Consider the following 17,664-nt stretch of genomic DNA (forward strand, 5'->3'; position numbering starts at 1 on the left):
CAAAAATATTAGGGTAGGCTATGTTCATTCAACATGGTTCTTGTCATTTCTTGTAAATTTTGATTTTTTCTTTCTACTACTCCATTTTGTTAAGGATTTCTAGGAGTAGAGAAATTATGGTTGTATCCATTGAGTTCACAAAATTCTTGGAAATCATGGTTTTGAAATTCACCACCGGGATCACTTCTAATTGATGAAATCATAGAACCTTTCTCATTTTGAACAAGTTTACAAAACTTGGTAAAATATCTAAAGCATTCATTTTTCTGTTTTAAGAAGCAAATTCATGTGTATCTGCTATAGTCATCCACAATGACGAAGGCATATTTCTACCTCCTAGACTTGATGTAGAGATTGGTCCGAACAAGTCCATATGGATCAATTGTAAGAGCCTAGAGGTGCTTATTTGATTCTTAGATTTGAAACTACCCTTAATTTGTTTACCTAATTGGCAAGCATCACATACATTATCTTTGATGAACTTGATATGAGGAATTCCTCTTACAAGTTCTTTAGATGATATTTGAGTGATTAGTTTCATGCTAGCATGACCTAATCTTCTATGCCATAGCCAATCATCCTCATTCAAAATCGAAAAACACATTTCATTACACAAATCATTGATGTCAATAGTGTATACGTTATTTTGTTTTAATGCAATTATAGGCGTGTTTTTGTATGGTTTTTCAATGATGCAAGCATTAGATTCGAATCTGACAATATATCCTTTATCACATAATTGACTAATGCTCAAGAGGTTATGTTTTAAACCATCAACTAACAAAACATCTTCAATAAAGAAGTTGGATTTGTTACCTGTGGTTCCTTTGCCAATTATTTTACCCTTGTTGTTGTCTCCGAAGGTGACATAGCCTTCGTCTATGCTAGTGAGCTTAGAGAATTGAGATGGATCTCTGGTCATATGCCTTGAGAATCCACTATCAAGGTACCATCTCTTGCTCCAAGCTTGCGATGGTATAAGTTTCTACAAGAAAGGAAGATCTTTAGGTACCCATTTGCTTTTAGGTGCCTCAAAAATATATCTACATTTTTTATCATGTTGCATAGAATTTATCATGGTTCCTTTAGGAACCCAAATTAATCTATTCGGACTAATTTTCTTGAATGGACAATAATGCATTTTGTGTCCAAGTTTACAACAAAAGTTGCATTTGCTTTGGTGTCGAACATGTAAGATGGGGCCTTTTATGAAGGTGGTTGGATTTTGGTGAGGACTTCTCACAAATCCGATTCCACTTCTTTTGGGAACGTGACCCTTGTTTGCAAGGATCATGTTCAAGGACTTGCTACCAACCTCGAATTTCTTCAAGGTGTCCTTAAGTAGCAAGTTTTCCTTTTGGAGAGTTTCTAGATCATGGCATTTTATGCATGAACCTAAACTATCATGAAATTTAGTTTTTAACTTATCGAAATTACAAGTAAGACTATCATGCTTCTTTTTTAGCAATTTGTAGTTTCTACTAATAATCTTGCATTCATCAAATAAGTCATGGAAGACATTTAATAATTCATCAAATGATAAATCTACATCTATTAAATTTGTTACCTCCTCTCCGATAGCCATTAAGGCATAATGAGCAACTTGCTCGGTGTTAGACTCCTCTTCTTCGGACGCGCTCGAGTCATCCCACGTTGCTTTGAGTGCCTTCTTCTTTGATGTTCTCTTTTTGACTTGAGGACAATCACTTTTGTAGTTTCCCGGCTTTTTACATTCGTAGCAAATAACTTGGTCCTTCTTGGGTTCAAGTTTATTTTTTGTGTCATTCTTAAACTTGTTTTTTTAATGAATTTTTTAAATTTTCTTGTTAGAAGTGCCAAGTCATCGTCACAGTCCTCATCACTTGAGTTTTCTCTCAAGTGGTCTTCTGAAGTTCTAAGTGCCATATCCTTCCTGTTCTTTGGAAGGATGTTTTCTTGCTCTTCATGAGCTTTGCAAGTCATCTCGTAGGTCATTAATGACCCAATTAGTTTTTCAAGAGGGAAGTTATTTAGATCTTTCGCCTCTTGAATAGCAGTGACTTTAGGATCCCAACTCTTAGGAAGAGATCTTAAAATCTTATTTACGAGCTCAAAATTCGAAAAACTTTTTCCGAGTCCTTTTAGACCGTTGACGACATCCGTGAAACGGGTAAACATGTCGCCAATAGTCTCACTCGGTTTCATCCAGAAAAGTTCGAAAGAATGTAACAAAAGATTGATTTTTGACTCTTTCACTCTACTTGTGCCTTCGTGAGTCACTTCGAGTGTGTGCCAAATATCAAATGTGGTTTCACAAATCGAAACACGGTTGAACTCGTTTTTATCAAGTGCACAAAATAAGGCATTCATAGCCTTTGCATTAAGAGCGAAAGCCTTCTTCTCCAATTCATTCCAATCAATCATTGGAAGAGAAGACTTTGAAAATCCATTTCGACAAGATTCCAAAGTTCAAAATCCATAGAAATAAGAAAGATCCTCATTCGGGTCTTCCAATAGGTGTAGTCCATCCCATTGAACATGGGTGGACGTGTAATAGAATGGCCCTCTTGGTTTCCGGCGTATGCCATCTCTCTTGGGTTTGAATCCATTTGAGAGTTAACCCCGCTTTGATACCAATTGTTAGGATCAAGAGCACTAAGAGGGGGGGGGGGGGTGAATTACTACAGCGGAAATCTTTCTACGATTAAAACTGCGTTCGTACAATAAAAGCGATTTCGGTGTGAAAGCCGATTATAAGATTACTTTAACTTAAGATCAAGCGAGATGACACTAAAGTAAATCTATGAAGGCAGTTTGCAGTTATGATGGAAATCAGAATATAAGCGCAAACTGAAATACGACGTTCGTACGATAAAAGCGATTTGCGTCTAAAAGCCGATCCGGAAAGCACTGAACTTTGAAACACATTCGTAAAAGCATAGAAGGCAGTAAGCTATTGAGGAGGTTTACAGTAAAGATAAGATGCTCAAAGTAAATGCAAACCGAGATTTAGAATGGTTTGGTCAATCTTGACCTACTCCACTTTTGACTTCCTCCACCAACGATCACCGACGTCAACTAGAGGCCTTCCTTCAATAGGCGAAGGCCAACCTCCCTTTTACAGTTTCACTCCTTTTGACGGGCTTAGGAGACAACCCTTACAGAATTTCCTTTCCTCTCTTAACAGATTAGGACAAAAATATGTTTTAAAGCTGATTTACGGAAAGCCTTTGATTCAGTTAATAGGAAATTTATCTATAAGATGCTCCTCGATATGAACTTCCCACAGCAATGGGTTAATTGGATTCAATCTTGCCTGGAAACTCCAAAGTTTTCGATACTCTTTAATGGCTCACCTATTGGTTTTTTTGGGAGCACGAATGGCATCCGACAAGGTGATCCACTCTCTCCGTATCTCTTTACTATTGCGATGGAAGGACTTAGCTGTATGTTGGAACATGCAGTCTTAAATGACAGCATTAAGGTACCCAATGCTGGCTCTATTCATATATCACATATAACATTTGCAGATGATTTACTTATCTTCCTCCTAAATGATCCAACTTCAGTAAAAAACCTGGCTACTATTATGCATGACTTTGGTATGGTTTCTGGACTTCAGTTAAATCATGCGAAAAGTAAAGTATATATGAGCCCTTACGTTGAGGATAAGGTCTTTATTGCACAAACTTTGGGGGTTAGTGAAGGAAGCCTGCCTGTTCCTTATTTGGGTCTCCCGCTCATATCCACAGGCATTCACAAAACTCACTGTCAGCCTATCCTGCAAAAAATAAAGAATAGAATTTCTTCTTGGAAAAATAGGCTTCTATCAAAAGCAGGACGACTCGAACTCATTCGTTCTGTATTGCACTCCTACTCTATATATTGGTGTAATGCATTTCTTTTGCCTGCTGGACTTCTCCAAGATATTGAACGGTTATTAATGAACTTCTTCTGGAATGGCACAAATGATAAGGCAATGCATATGGTAAATTGGGATAGCATTTGCAAACCGAAAGATGAAGGGGGGCTAAACTTGAGAAATACTAGAGATTGGAATCAAGCAAGCCTGGTACAACAATTGTGGGATCTTTTGCAAAACAAATGTTCCTTATGGTCACAATGGGTTTCTGCTAGGTATCTTTCAAAGGAATCAATCTGGGAAATTTCAACAAGAACATACCACTCTGCAGCTTGGAAAGGAATTTTAAAGGCAAGGAATTGGCTAATCAAACACATTTCGTATGCAATCTCTTCTGGAACTAGTACTAATATGTGGTACGATCCTTGGGTGAATGGGAAGAGTATATTTCAATTATATGGCGACAGAATACGAAAAGATCTTGGGGCTCCCAAAGATTGGAAGGTTTCCGAGTTCATTGCTAACGGTACTTGGTGTCTCCCTAATCCTATTTCTCCCGAAATGTTATCACTTTGGCCGACTATCATAGCTATTCCAATCAGGAACAACTCTTCAGATACACTTATTTGGCCTCATGACAATGGCAAATTTAGTGCCACATCCGCATGGAATCAAATTAGGCAAAGAAATAACAAGTGGGTCCCAAGCAGTTGGACATGGGATCGACCGGGATCACAAAGACACTCCTTATGTACATGGCAGGCCCTTCTCGATAAACTACCTACAATAGACAATATGAAAAGAAGAGGTATGTATCATGTTAACCGATGCTCCCTTTGTTTGCAACAAGAAGAAACTGTTGACCACCTCTATTTTGCTTGTGATTATACAAAATGGATATGGAAGGAGATTCTCCAGCGATTTGAACTCAATAGACTACCGCAACCAAACTTGCACCAAGAACTAGGCGACCTTATGCAATATTTCTCAAGAAAAGGGCCTCTTACACAACTGGCAAAGATTACTTTCAGATGCGCTATTTGGTGGATGTGGAAGGAGAGATGTAATAGAATCTTTGAATGTCAACACACAAACAATGCTCAGCTCTTGAAAGAGATTATTAGAGACTCAAGATCCTGTATGGAGCATGATCTCAAAACCGAGCACTTCACCCGAAGAGAAAAAGATATTTTTATCAAATTTAATTTTGCTATTAGCTAAAGATCTTGGGAATGATGCCAAATAATGTACCCACAGGTAGTTATAGTCTACAGCATGTGTAGTCATAACTATCGCATTCGCACTCTATGAGTTACTTGGCTTTGTCTATGACTTGTATAGATAAAGCTAGTTGTAGAAACTTTACACATAATCAATTTACTTTTACTTACCAAAAAAAAGATTAGAACTTGGAAGAAGAGAGGAAGAAGAACTTTCAACTCATACAACACTTTTGAGCTCTAAAAATCACAAAGTAAAATCAGAATTTCGGTGGTTTCAGGGAGCCCTTTTAGTGCCGAAAGGGTGGGGTATTTATAGGCCCCAACCCAGTTTGAATTTGGAGCTCAAAACTGTCAATTCCCGAAATTCTGGGATCTAGCGGTTGCACCGCTTCACTAAGGGCGGTTGCACCGCTTGGCAGAGCTCGAAGACTGAGCCTCTAGGCGGTGCCACCTCTTGTCAAGGGCGGTTGCACCTCCTGCCAGAGCTCGAAGACCGAGCTCAGGCGGTGCCATCGCCTGACCGAGGGGTTGCACCGCTCAGCTAGAGCTCGGAGACCGAGCCCAGGCGGTGCCACCTCTATCAAGGGCGGTTGCACCTCCTGCCAGAGCCCGAAGACTGAGCTTAGGCGGTGCCACCGCCTGACTGAGGCGGTTGAACCGCTTGGCAGAAATCAGGGTCTGAATGGGTTGATCCATTCGGCCCAATTTGGGTTTTTCAGGGGCCCAATTGCCCCAAGATTAAGTTAATGGGATCACCTCCCATTTCCAACTTAATCATTGTGCTAACTATGATATTTCCTAAGATATTTACTGCAACTTGCTCCGATGCGTCAATCACTTCTTCCGGCGAGTTTCCGGCGAACTTCCGTTGATCATCCGATGAACCCTCGGTGATGCTCCTGCGGACTTCCGGCAAACTCCTGGACTTGCGACGATCCACTTGGTGAGTTTCGACGAGCTTCTTTGGCAAGCTCATGGACTTCTCGGATTTGTTCCCGCAGAACCTCCGACGACTGTCCGAACTTCTGTCGAACTCTCGAACTCCCAACGTGATCATTGTCTTGACTCCGGCGCAACTCCTACTGCATATCTTATTTTCATCGTAGTTAATCCTACACACTTTTCTCAACATATAGATTAGATAACAAATGACAATTGACTTCATCAAAATCCGAGATTCAACAAACGCTTCGTCCGATTCTTCGGCGCATCGTCCTCTCTTGCGGCCTTTTGCCCAATCGGCTAGTTGACTACACAACTTCGATATCCTTAGTGCAATGTTCACTCTTATTGGCCCGATGCCCGAATCCATAACCCGAAGCCTTCTGTCGATACGTCGACCGATCCATCGGCCCGACGTCCAATCTTTTGACATGTTCCTCTAGCCTAACATGATTTTTTTCTGCTTTAATTGTCTTATCCTGATCGAAGAATCCTGCATCACTTAAAACACAGATTAAAATATAAACACATATCAATTGGTTTCATCATCAAAATATGAGATTCAACAATCTTTCCCTTTTTGATGATGACAATCAATCGACGATGGAGTTAACCTTAACTCTCGGAGTTTAACCAAACTCCCCCTATCAATATGTCATATTGATAGAAACTCTTGGATTCAAAAACCCAAGCAACATGTTATGATCAAATCATGACATACCAACAACATACTTCTCCCCCTTTGTCATCAAGAAAAAGGAGAAGTACAATTCTCATGTGTTTAAAAATAAATTCAAATCATTGCGTGATTAACATTATCTCCAATTTTATCATCATGCAATTTGAAGCTAAAAAATTTAGCAAGTGTTATATCTTGCTTAGAACATTCAAGCTATCAAGTTGTAGATATGCAAGTTTTACAATATACAAGCTAGCAATAATTTAGAGTTGTGCAAGTTTGCAAATTTGCTTTTCTTTGCGATGTGCAAGATAGCATATTTTTGTATTTTCTTGAGATTTCAAGCCAGCAATTCTCGGTGATGTTCAAGATAGCAATTTCTTCTCTTTTGAGAAGTGTAATTTTTGCTTTCTTCTTGAATTGTGCAAGCTAGCTATCTCCCCCTTTATCATTGTCAAAAAGAAGGGAAGACACTTTCCATCAATTTCTAAATCACGACAAAGGTAAGTATCAATCTTATTTGTACATCATTATATTTTCAAATTAAAACATGCACAACCATACATTTCATTTTTCATGCATAATACAAATAAATCAATCATCACTATGGGTATATCATACATGATATTCAAGCATTTATGATACATCATTTTGGCAACATGATCATAGCTTTTCAAATGATGGTATCTAAATGTCAAAGTTCATTACATCCTATCATGCATGATCATTAACTTCTCATTTGTATTACATGAATAATTTCATTTCATCACAATAAAAAGCATATGCATCATTCCAAATCATAAACGTTTCAAATCATGATGGTATTAATTTGTCAAATTGCATCCTACCATACATGATCATAACTTTTCCCTCTTTTATCATTTGTATGTATCAAAATAAATTCATGAATATTTCATGCATTCATATCATCACATAAAGAATATCAAGAAGAATTAATTGGGTGATGAGATAAATATTTCATGAATACAAGGAATTGTACATAAAAATCAAATCATGAAAGATAAAATATCAAAGATCGTGAAGATAAATCATGAGTATCAATAGACATATTATGATTCTTTTTTAATATCTCAAATAGTGAAAAGAAAGAATCATAGTAGAAAATCTTGATTAATAAAAAGAATTTTCACATTAAAATTTTGAGAATTCAAGAGAAAGCATGATTCATTTTAACAAATCTCCTCTTAAATAAATAATGAAAAAAATTCTTAGAAGATCATGATATAGATAGAATTCATTCAATCTTGTAGGAGAACAAGATATTAATTCATGCATATAAAATGTCTCAATTCATTATAAATCATAAAAATTATAATAAAAAAATAAATCATATGGATAAATTTCAATAAGAAGATACAAGAACCCATAATAGGAGATCTTGTTTCATAAATGATTTCAAGTTATAAATTATGAGAAATCAAGATCATGATTTCGATAAAACCCATTAAATTCAAATCATTTTCATAATCCATGAGATTCATAAAAGCATAATATATATGTTTTCATTAATCTCCTTTTTGGAAAAATCTATAAAATCGAAAAAATAAAATTTTCAAGGAGAAACCTTTCCTCTTTTTAGTTGTTTCTATTCATGTGATTTATTTCACTCAAGTATGTCTTTTTTCATTTATGCCAATTAAAATATATATCATCGTTTAAAAATGAAAGTGTAAGATTTATTATGACAAAGATCAATAAGCGACTTTCATTATAGTAAAAATCGATAATCCATAAATCGCAAGATTCATCATGTATAATTTCGAAAGTAAAACTCATTGAGCATGATCATTATGCATTACTTCAAATCAAATATGATTTCATTTATTTTCAAAATATTCATATAAGCCAAAGAAATCATTAAACATAAAGCATATTCATCAATCATTGTTTCATTGAGCATAAGGCATTTTCAACCAAAATCATTTTGTTATTAAACAAGTAATTTTATTATCATTTTCAAAATTACTAGCATGATCCTAATTTTTGTATTTTCATTATATTTTTAAACATACAATTTTACAAAAAATAATTTTTTTAAACTAAATAAAAAAAGAAAATGCACCATGAAAAGCATCATATAATTTCGAAATAAATTAAGGGAGTTTCATTACCTCATCGTTGAAAGCTATTAAGGCGAGTTTATCATCTCGCCTTTGTTGATTTTCTCCTCGTCTTCGGAGGAGCTTGTTTCGTCCAAGATTGCTTCATTCCTCTTGCGTTCATAGTAAGTAGTTGCGTTCTTTTTAAGTTTATTTTTGTTCTTCAACTTTTGTTTCATTACCTTTTTAACTTTCTTTGTGGATATGGAAGGAGAGATGTAATAGAATCTTTGACTGTCAACACACAAACAATGCTCAGCTCTTGAAAGAGATTATTAGAGACTCAAGATCCTGTATGGAGCATGATCTCAAAACCGAGCACTTCACCCGAAGAGAAAAAGATATTTTTATCAAATTTAATTTTGCTATTAGCTAAAGATCTTGGGAATGATGCCAAATAATATACCCACAGGTAGTTATAGTCTACAGCATGTGTAGTCATAACTATCGCATTCGCACTCTATGAGTTACTTGGCTTTGTCTATGACTTGTATAGATAAAGCTAGTTGTAGAAACTTTACACATAATCAATTTACTTTTACTTACCAAAAAAAAACTTTCTTTGTGAGTTCAAGTTTACCATCACTTGAGCTTATGCTCGAGTGGTCTTCAATTATTCTAAGTATCAAATCCTTCCTGTTCTTTAGAAGGTGGTTTTGTTCATCATGTTCATCATGTGCATTATGCACCATTTCATATGTCATCAATGAACCAATTAGTTCTTCAATTGGTAGGTTGTTTAGGTTTTTAGCCTCTTGTATCGTAGTTACTTTTGAATCCCAAACTTTAGAAAGAGAATGCAAAATCTTGTTTACAAGTTCAAAATCTGAAAAACTTATACCAAGTACTTTTAAACCATTAACGATATCCGTAAAACGGGTGTACATGTCAACAATGGTTTCACTTGGTTTCATATGAAAAAGTTTAAAATCATGCATTAAAAAGTTAATTTTTGAATATTTTAATCTACTTGTGCCGTCGTGAGTGGTTTCAAGAATATGCCAAATGTCGAAAGTCGTTTCGCACATAGAAACCCAATTAAACTCGTTTTTGTCTAAGGCACAAAATAGAGCATTCATAGCTCTAGTATTTAAAGAAAATGTCTTCTTCTCCAAATCATTCCAATGGTTTATTGGAAGAGGAGACATTCGAAAACCGTTTTCGATAATATTTCATAAATTTAAATCCAACGAAAGCAAGAAAACTCTCATTCGAGTTTTCCAATAAGTGTAGTTCGTCCCATTGAAAAAGGGAGGACGAATGAGAGAGTAACTCTCTTGAAAGCCAAAAAGAGCTATTTCTCTTGGATGTTAAACCAACTGAGAAATCATGAGGCTCTGATACCAATTGTTAGGATCAGGGTCGGCAATAAGAGGGGGGGTGAATTAGTGCAGTGGATAAAACATCAACTTCGTCAAATCTCTTGTACGTTGAAAACCGATTCCGACGTAAAAGTCATTTCATAAAGAACTTTAACTTAAGATCAAAATGCAAGTATAGTTGATGTAAAGCAATGGAGGCAGTTTGCAAATAAGATAAAGAGCAGAATGTAAATGCAAACCAAGATTTAGAGTGGTTCGGTCAATCTTAACCTACATCCACTTTTGGCTTCCTCCTCCGACGAGGTCACCGATGTCTACTAGAGGTCTTCCTTCAATAGGCGAAGACCAACTCCTTGTTACACCCCTCTTCTCCTTTTCACGGGTTTATGACACAACCCTTACAAGCACTCACACTCCTCTTATAGAATTCTAAACTTAGAGTGGAGGAGGGAATTTCTAAAGTGATATCTACATTGTTTCTTTCCTTTTTTGCTCTTTGTGCTTGTGTGCTTTAACTAGAGATGAGAGGAGTACTTATAGGCTTCGAGTTGATTCAAACATGGAGCCTATAAACATCTCATCCCGGGTTTTCCGGGCACGGGCAGTACTATTGATGTTGAATCTTGTATTTTGATGATGAAATTACTTAATATATGTTTATGATTTAATCTGCGTTTTGAGTGACGTAGGATGCTTCGATCAGGATGAGACAATTAAAGCAGGAAAATCATGTTGTGCCGGAGGAACATGTCAGAAGATTGGACGTCGGGCCGGTGGATCGGTCGACGTATCGACAGAAGGCTTCGGGCCTTGGACTCGAGCATTGGGCCAAGAAGAGCGGGTATTGTGCCAAGGATATCGGAGTTACGGAGACAACTGGCCGATTGGGCAATAGGCTGCAGGAGAGGACAATGCACCGAAGAATCGGACGAAGCGTCGAGGGACCAATGACATGCCGGACAACTTGGTTAATTGCTTAGGATTAATTGTCTCAATCGAAGTTTTGTTTTAAGTGTGCAGGATTAACTATGATGAAAGTAAGATATGCATCAGGAGTTGCGCCGGAGTGAAGACAATGATCACGTTGGGAGTTCGACGGAAGTTTGGACAGTCGTCGGAGGTTCCGCCGGAACAAATCCGAGAGGTCCATGAGCTTGCCAAAGAAGCTCGTTGGAACTCGCGAAATGGATCGTCGCAAGTCCAGGAGTTTGCCGGAAGTCTACAGGAGCATCATCGAGGTTTCATCGGATGATCGACGGAAGTTCGCCGGAAGCTCGCCGGAAGAAGCGATTGACTCATCGGAGCAAGTTGCAGTAAATATCTTAGGAAATATCGTAGTTAGCACAATGATTAAGTTGGAAATGGGAGGTGATCCCATAAACTTAATCTTGGGGCAATTGGGCCCCTCAAAAACCCAAATTGGGCCAAATGGATTAACCCATTCGGACCCTGATTTCTGCCATGCGGTTCAACCGCCTCAGTCAGGCGGTGGCACCGCTTGAGCTCAGTCTTTGAGCTCTGGCAGGAGGTGCAACCGCCCCTGACAGAGGTGGCACCGCCTGGGCTCGGTCTCCGAGCTTTGGCTGAGCAGTGCAATCGCCTCAGTCAGGCGGTGGCACCGCCTGAGCTCGGTCTTCGAGCTCGGTCTTCGAGCTCTGGCAGGAGGTGCAACCGCCCCTGACAGGAGGTGGCACCGCCTAGAGGATCAGTCTTCGAGCTCTGCCAGGCGGTACAACCGCCAGATCCCGGAATTCCGGGAATTGATAGTTTTGAGCTCCAAATTCAAACTGGGTTGGGGCCTATAAATATCCCACCCTTTCAGCACTGAAAGGGCACCCAGAAACCATCGAAATTCTAATTTTACTTTGTGATTTTTAGAGCTCAAAAGTGTTGTATGAGTTGAAAGTTCTTCATCTTCTTTTCTTCCAACTTTTAATCTGATAAGAGAGGAAAGAAAATTCTCTAAGGGTTGTCTCCTAAGCCCGTCCTAAGGAGTGAAACTGTAAAAGGGTGGTTGGCCTTCGCCTATTGAAGGAAGGCCTCTAGTGGACGTCGGTGACCCCATCGGAGGAGGAAGCCAAAAGTGGATGTAGGTCAAGATTGACCGAACCACTCTAAATCTTGGTTTGCATTTACTTTGAGCATCTTATCTTTATTGCAAACCTCCTCAAAAGCTTACTGCCTTATGCGCATATACGATCGTGTTTCAAGCTCTGCATTTTTCGAATCGGCGTTTAGACGTAAATCGTTTTTATCGTACGAACATCATATTTCAGTTTACGTTTACGTTCTGATTTCTATGATAACTGCAAACTGCCTTTATATCTTTGCTTTAACTGCATCTTGCTTGGTTACAAGTTATAGTGATTTACGAATCAGATTTTCTACCGAAATCGCTCTTATCGTACGAACGCGATTTTAATCGTCGAAAGTTTTCTGCTGCACTAATTCACCCCCCCCCCCCCCCCCCCCTCTTAGTGCTCTTTATCCTAACAATTGGTATCAGAGCCTGGTATTTCTCATTTCGGATTTACACCCGAGAGAAATGGCTCTTCATGACTTTCAAGAGGGCTTATCGGTTGTTCGTCCTCCGTTGTTTAACGGATTGGATTACACTTATTGGAAAACTCGAATGAGAGTTTTCTTGATTTCTATGAATTTAGATTTATGGAATATCGTTGAAAATGGTTTTCAACTTCCCTCTAAACTGATGAATGAATGGTCGGATTTGGAGAAGTATTTTTCTTTAAACACAAAGGCTATGAATGCCTTATTTTACGCTTTGGACAAAAATGAGTTCAATCGGATTTCTACGTGCAAAACGGCTTTTGACATTTGGCGAACACTTGAAATCACACACGAGGGAACTAGTAGAGTCAAAGACTTGAAAGTTAACATTTTATTGCATGATTTTGAGCTTTTTCGAATGCAACCAAGCGAGACTATAGGCGACATGCACACCCGTTTCACGGATGTCGTCAATAGTTTAAGAGCTCTTGGAAAATGTTTTTTGGATTTTGAACTCGTAAACAAGATTTTGCGTTCTCTTTCTAAGAAGTGGGATTCAAAAGTAACTGCAATACAAGAAACTAAAAACCTAAACAACTTACCACTTGAAGAACTAATTGGTTCGTTGATGACATATGAAATGATGCACAATGCACATGATGAACATGATGAACAAAATCACCTTCCAAAGAATAGGAAGGATTTGGAACTCCGGACAAATGAATACCACTTGAGTGATGACTCAAGTGATGAGGACAATGATGAACTTGAACTTCGAACACTAAATCTTAATAAGTTTATTAAACAAAAATCTAAAATAAACAATAAACTTGAACGAAGGAAGAGGCCAAAGAAGAAGAACACAAAGTGGGATGAATCGAGCTCCTCCGAAGACGAGGAGAAAATCAAGAAAGGCGAGGTGGCGAACTACGCCTTAACCGCTTTCAATGATGAGGTAATCGAAATCCCCCTAATTTATTTTAAAATTACTTGATGCTCTCATGATGTTTTTTTTTTTTAGTTTAGAATTAATTTTCTTAAAAAATACATGTTTAAAAAAAAAAATTATGATCCTGCTAAGTAATTTCGAAAATGATAATATTGCATATTTTATGATAAACAAATAAAATGATTTTGATTGAAAATATGAAATCATGGTTAAGAAGTAATAATGAGTATTACGTTGATTTCCATTTTGATTAAAAAAAATGATGTTTGATTTGAAGAAATGCATAATGATGTAATATTAAATATTTTGATTAACAATTTTATACATGAGATTTTAAGCTATACATGATGATAAGCATGTGTTATTTTCATGAGTGTATTTGAAAAACTATGGCAAAAAATGTGCTCGAATGCATGAATTTATTAAGATTATTTTTCGGACTTTCCTGATTCAATGTTCAAATCACTTAATTGCCATGCTGATTTTACACTATTACATGCCTTAATAACATGTTGAAAATTATGTGTTTTGGATACAAAAATTTTTATGATCATGAGCATGTTTTATCTTCATGATTGAACTTGAAAATCTACAGGAAAACCTTGTCCGAATGCATGAAAGTGTTAAATTTCATTTTTGGATTTTCTTGATCATAATAGTTCATTTTTGAGAATCTATTGATCTTGATGGTTTTATGATGAAATTCATTTTTCGATCCTAAACGTTGATGCATGTTTAACATAAATGAAAAAGCATGCTAACATGAAATCAATCACTTAAAATGAAATACTTAAAAAAGGAGAAAATATATTATCAATGAAATCATGAATCTACTTATGTTACGAATTTTGTGAACCATAAAAATGATTTTTGGTGATTTGAATTTGAATGAGTTTTATCCAAAATCATGATCTTGGTTCCGTGATATTTACAAATTAAGATTTATTATGAATCAAGATTTTTTCATTAATCGTTTTCCTAAGATTTTCTTTTGATTAATTATAGAGTAGGTTTTTCAAAAAGAAATCATGTCTTTTCGTATTCACATGTTCTAATCTTTCATGATATGATTTTTATGCAATTCCTTGTATTCATGAAATGTTTATCTCATCACCTAATAATTCTTCTTGATATTCCTTATGTGATGATAAGAATACATGAAATATTCATGAATTTGTTTTGATGTATACAAATAAGAAGTTTCGATCATGTATGGTAGAATGTAATTTGACAAATTTGGTACCATCACGTTGTAAAATAAATGATGATTAGGAATCATGCATTAATGATGATTGTATATTTTATGATTTGGCATGATGCATGCAATGATGAAATATTCATGAATTTAAAATGATGCATGCAATACTTATGACAATGATGTACATAATGTATTGCATATGATATGTATCATGAATGCTTTAAATGATGAATGTTTGCTATCATGATCAACATGTTGATAAATGCTTAAAAATTTTAATGTTTGAGTATCATGTATGATATACCCATTAATGATGATTGATTTATTTTTCGGTATCGTGCATGAAAAATAAGGTTTTTGAAATTGTGTATGTTTTAATTTGAATATATAATGATGCACAAATAAAATTGATACTTACCTTTGTCATAATCTGAAAATTGAAAAAAGGGTCTTCCCTTCTTTTTGACAATGACAAAGGGGGAGCAAGAATTTCTAGCGTGGACATCATAAAAAGAGGCAAACTAGCTAGCTTACACAATTCAAGATGAAAGCAAAAATTACACTCCTCTAAAGAGAAGATGCAAATGTAACACTTGCCAAATTGTTTGCTTGCCTCATGTAAAACATTATCTCTTGCTAGTTTGGCATTTTGCTAGCTTGCACTTTGCAAAGAAAGCAAAAATTACACTTCTCAAAAGAGAAGAAAGAGCTTGTTATCTTGAACATCACAAGCTTGCCAAACAAAAATTGCAAAAGTGCTATCTTGCCTATCTCAAGAAGCAAAACTTGCAACTTGCACATTGCAATAGGAAGCAAGAATCATAAGCTTACACAAGAAAGCTATCTTGCATTTGCTTTCGAAATTTTTGCTAGCTTGTATGTAGTAAAACTTGCATATCGTAAAAATTACTAGCTTGTAGTATAAAGAGAAGCAAATAGTTGCTATCTCAAGAAAATTAAACATGCTAAACTTACACCTTGCAATGGAAGCAAAATTGCGAGCTCAAACAATGCAAAGGAAGCAAAAATTTGCTAGCTTGCAACATGCATATTTCAAGAAGCAAGAGTTGCCTTCTTGAACATCTCTAAATTGCTAGCTTGCAAGTTCTAAAATGTTGTAATATTGCTAGCTTGCATGTTCTAAAAGTGCTATCTTGTATGCTGTAAAACTTGCATATCTAAAACTTGATAGTTTGAATGTTCTAAGCATGATGTAACATTTGCTAAATTTTCTGGCTTCAAAACTGCATGATGATAAAACTTGATATTATGTTTTTCATACAATAAGTTAAAACTAATATTCCAAACACAAGAATAGTTGGACTTCTCCTTTTTGTTGATGACAAAGGGGGAGAAGTATGATGTTATGCATAAGTTTATGCATAAGTTCATGATGACGTATTGCAAGTATTCATGATGAATATTGCAATGACTTGAATTCAGTTTGAATTCAAGATTCTATCAATATGGCATATTGATAGGGAGAGTTTGTTTAAACTCCGGGAGTTAAGTTTAACTCCGTCATCAAGTGGTTGTCATCATCAAAAAGGGGGAGATTGTTGAATCTCGTATTTTGATGATGAAACTACTTGATATATGTTTATGATTTAATCTGCTTTTTGAGTGACGCAAGATGCTTCGATCAGGATGAGATAATTAAAGCAGGAAAATCATGTTGTGCCGGAGGAACATGTCAAAAGATTGGACGTCGGGCCGGTGGATCGGTCGATGTATCGACAGAAGGCTTCGGGACGTGGACTCGGGCATCGGGCCAAGAAGAGCGGGTATTGTGCCAAGGATATCGGAGTTGCGGAGTCAACTGGCCGATTGGGCAATAAGCTACAGGAGAGGACGATGCGCCGAAGAATCGGACGAAGCGTCGAGGGACCAATGACATGCCGGACAACTTGGTTAATTGCTTAGGATTAATTATCTCAATCGAAGTTTTGTTTTAAGTGTGCAGGATTAACTACGATGAAAGTAAGATATGCAGTAGGAGTTGCGCCAGAGTCAAGACAATGATCAGGTTGGGAGTTCGAGAGTTCGACGGAAGTTCAGACAGTCGTCGGAGGTTCTACGGGAACAAATCCGAGAAGTCCATGAGCTTGCCAAAGAAGCTCATCGGAACTCGCCAAGTGGATCGTCGCAAGTCCAGGAGTTTGCCGGAAGTCCGCAGGAGAAACACCGAGGGTTCATTGGATGATCGACGAAAGTTCACCGGAAGCTCGCCGGAAGAAGCGATTGACGCACCGGAGCAAGTTACAATAAATATCTTAGGAAATATCATAGTTAGCACAATGATTAAGTTGGAAATGGGAGGTGATCCCATTAACTTAATCTTGGGGCAATTGGGCCCTTGAAAAACCCAAATTGGGCCAAATGGATCAACCCATTCGGACCCTGATTTTTGCCAGGTGGTTTAACCACCTCAGTCAAGCGGTTTAACCGCCTCAGTCAGGCGGTGGCACCGCTTGAGCTCAGTCTTCGAGCTCTGGCAGGAGGTGCAACCGCCCCTGACAGAGGTGGCACTGCCTGGGCTCGGTCTCCGAGCTCTGGCTGAGCGGTGCACAACCGCCTCAGTCAGGCGGTGGCACCGCCTGAGCTCGGTCTTCGAGCTCTGGCAAGAGGTGCAACCGCCCCAGACAGGAGGTGGCACCGCCCAGAGGCTCAGTCTTCGAGCTCTGCCAGGCGGTGTAACCGCCCTAGTCGGGCGGTGCAACCGCTAGATCCCAGAATTACGGGAATTGACAGTTTTGAGCTCCAAATTTAAACTGGGTTGGGGCCTATAAATACCCCACCCTTTCAGCACTGAAAGGGCACCCAAAAACCACCAAAATTCTGATTTTACTTTATGATTTTTAGAGCTCAAAAGTGTTGTATGA

The sequence above is a fragment of the Musa acuminata genome, chromosome BXJ1-11, assembly GCF_036884655.1.
Source record: "Musa acuminata AAA Group cultivar baxijiao chromosome BXJ1-11, Cavendish_Baxijiao_AAA, whole genome shotgun sequence".
NCBI lineage: Eukaryota > Viridiplantae > Streptophyta > Magnoliopsida > Zingiberales > Musaceae > Musa > Musa acuminata.